We start from the raw sequence: 2,803 nt of genomic DNA, 5'->3' as shown, positions 1-2,803 counted from the left end.
AGCACTGGGACAGGAGCATCTGGTTTCAAGGGCAGGCAGCAGTGCCAACTGAGGCAGCTGGATTCTGGGGTGGTAGCAGAGGTGTCTTTACCAACCAGTTCCCTGGCACAACCGCCCTGGCTGCCTCCCCACTTGATTACCTACTGTTTTCTGAGCCTGGTTTTCCAGTCTTCCTGCCACTTCTATGAGCAACCAAACAGCCTTCCAGTGCACATTTTTTCTATTTAAATTGGGCAGAGTCAGTTTTTGTTGCTCGCAAAGAAAAACCCTGACTTATATAAGATGGGGAAACCCTAGCATCTGTCAGATTTATATTATAATTGTGGAACTGTTTGGGTTACAAGTACCAGAATACCTGATCACTAGTCTTTTAAGTAGCACAGACACTGCGATTTCTCATAAAAAAGAATCTAGAAGTCAGAGGTCCCAGGGTGGGACTGGTGGCCCCATGATTTCAGGGCTTTGGGAGGTGGCATCTCTGTGCCTCTTAACTTGCTGTTCCTGACCACAAGATGGCTGCAGAAGCTCCTGGCATTGTGTCCTCACAGAAAGCAGTAAGAGAGGGAAGTGGGCAACAAGGCCTTTCCTGTGTCCAGAAACCCCCACCCACAACCTCCCCTTAAAGCTTGCTGGCCAGAGCTAGGACACGCACCCAGATCGAAAACAACCGCAGCAAAAGGTGTTGCCAAGAATAGCTCAGCCAAATCCTAAATTAACCCCCAAGGCTGGGCACGCTGCTTCTGGCACAAAATAATAGCTCTCTTGGTGAAGAGGGAGAAATAGCTGCTGGGATGGCAACAAGCAGGGTCAGCCACGAGCCCACAGGAGAGGGGCTTCGTCCCTCCTGCCCTTGGGGTCCACAGGCAGACAGTGCCCACAGATGCTGGAGTGGATGAGGCTCTGCTCCCACCTCCCCACCGCAGAACCTCGTTTACGCAGCAAACATTCGGGCTGTGCCTCCTGGGATACACAGCCAGGTGCCCCTCATAAAACCGTTCACGGAGCCTCCACCACAAGAAGCGAAGTCTCCAGGGCCCGTGAGAACAGAGGAGCTGGAAATGCATTCTCGGAGATGAAGCCAGGGGCGGGTTTCCAAGCTGGCCAGGTCCGGGGCAGATTCCCACCTCACACGGCTCCCCAGAGGCCCCCTTGGCCCTCGCTCACTGCGAGGCCCCAGAAGTCACACTTGGCATCCCTTTCATGGGCCTGCATCCCACCGTCTCAGGAGACAGTGTTTTCCCACAGCCCGAGCCCAGGTGTGGAGGGAGGCTCCTGCCGGCCCCTCCAGAGCCACGGCAGGGAAGCAGGACATCTGGAAGCAGACGGGCTTCCCCAGCCTCAGCCCCTATGCACAGTGGACAACCATTCCCGGCCCAACCACCCTGGGCAAAAGGTGAAGGGAGGTGACGAAGTGACGGGTTTCAGACCCGTTCAGTGTGTCGTGTAGAGAGGGCCAGGCTGATCCAGGGGTGTGTGTGAGTGTAGCGTGTTTACCTGCGTGTAAGCAAAGGGGCGCATTACAAAGCATATGAGCAAGGCTGCGTGTGAGCGCAGATATGACCACGTGAATGTGTGCAAAGAGATACACAAGTGCAGGTGTGCGTGTGAGCATATGCGTGTATGCATGCAAGCATGTGTGTGCACTCGTGTTCCGCCTTTCTCTGAAGGACACAAATGTTCACAAAGTGAAGATTCAAGCCAGTTTCTGCTAAATTAAAAACAGCTTTTTCGTGTTTAAAGTTTACAATAAGAAAAATAATTTTCCTTTCTTCTGTGGGGGGGCAGTGGAGAGGGAGGGGCAGGGGGCCCCGAGAACATTCCATGAACCAGCCCAGACGGTTATGCACAATCAACCCAGTCAGATACAGCAGCACCCCCCGCCCCGGCACCCCTGCCAGCTCATTGGGGACAAGATGTTGTGAGGTGTGAGCTGATCTGGGGGGACTTGTAGCTGGCAAAGGCTTCTCACTGCTCCCCTGAAGGGGCCGTGCCTCTAGCAGGGAAGGGGGTCTCTTTGGGGGAGCTCAGGTTGGGGGGAATGAGAAGGGTCTGTAATGTTCTGCTCAGTCCCCAAGAGCCGCTGCTTTCACTTCCGATACCCCTGGAGGCATGGGCTCCTTCCTGGTTCCCAACCAAGTTCCTCTTTCAACCTCACCACGCCCATACCCAGCTGCACCTGGGCCCCGATGGCCACTGCACAGGGTCACCAGGCCTGCGAGTGTATTTTGAGTGTGACTCCAGAAGCCTCCCCTCTCAGAAGGCTGTCTGTGAACGGCAGGCATTCTCCACCAACATGAAGCCCGGTTTGCGGCAAGGCCTGACGTAAGAGTGGGGGCTGGGGGCAATTCTCGGAGCTTGTGGGCCCATATGGAAGCATGATGACTTCATGCTTCCTTTAGGACCAGCCCTGCGTCTCCCTCATCACGGCCTCCAGGGACAGGGACTCCCGAGTGACCCAGTCTCGGGCCCCGGGACCGAGCAAATGGAAACAGAACCTGCTGGGACCTGGGGGCTCCCTGGTGGTGGGGGGCCTGGCCACCATGTGCATGGAACGAGCTGGAGAGAGTGTCGCCAAAGGCTGCCTGGCATAGGCTAGGTTTGCCCTCTATCTTCCAGGGTCTGAAGGAAGTCCTGGCCACATTTCCTGCTGCCCCCACACCCCTGAGCCAAAGGTGGGCCCCCATTCCAGCTCCTCAGCAAGGCTGGAAAAGGGCGAGGTGGGAAGAGCGGCCCCAAACATGTGGAGGACAGGAGGAATCTGTGACCCATCAGGCCCCACAAGCTCAGCACTGGGCCCGCTTCA

This window comes from Equus caballus, chromosome 21 (genome assembly GCF_041296265.1).
Source record: "Equus caballus isolate H_3958 breed thoroughbred chromosome 21, TB-T2T, whole genome shotgun sequence".
Taxonomy (NCBI): Eukaryota; Metazoa; Chordata; class Mammalia; order Perissodactyla; family Equidae; genus Equus; species Equus caballus.
This window is presented reverse-complemented; position numbering follows the sequence as displayed.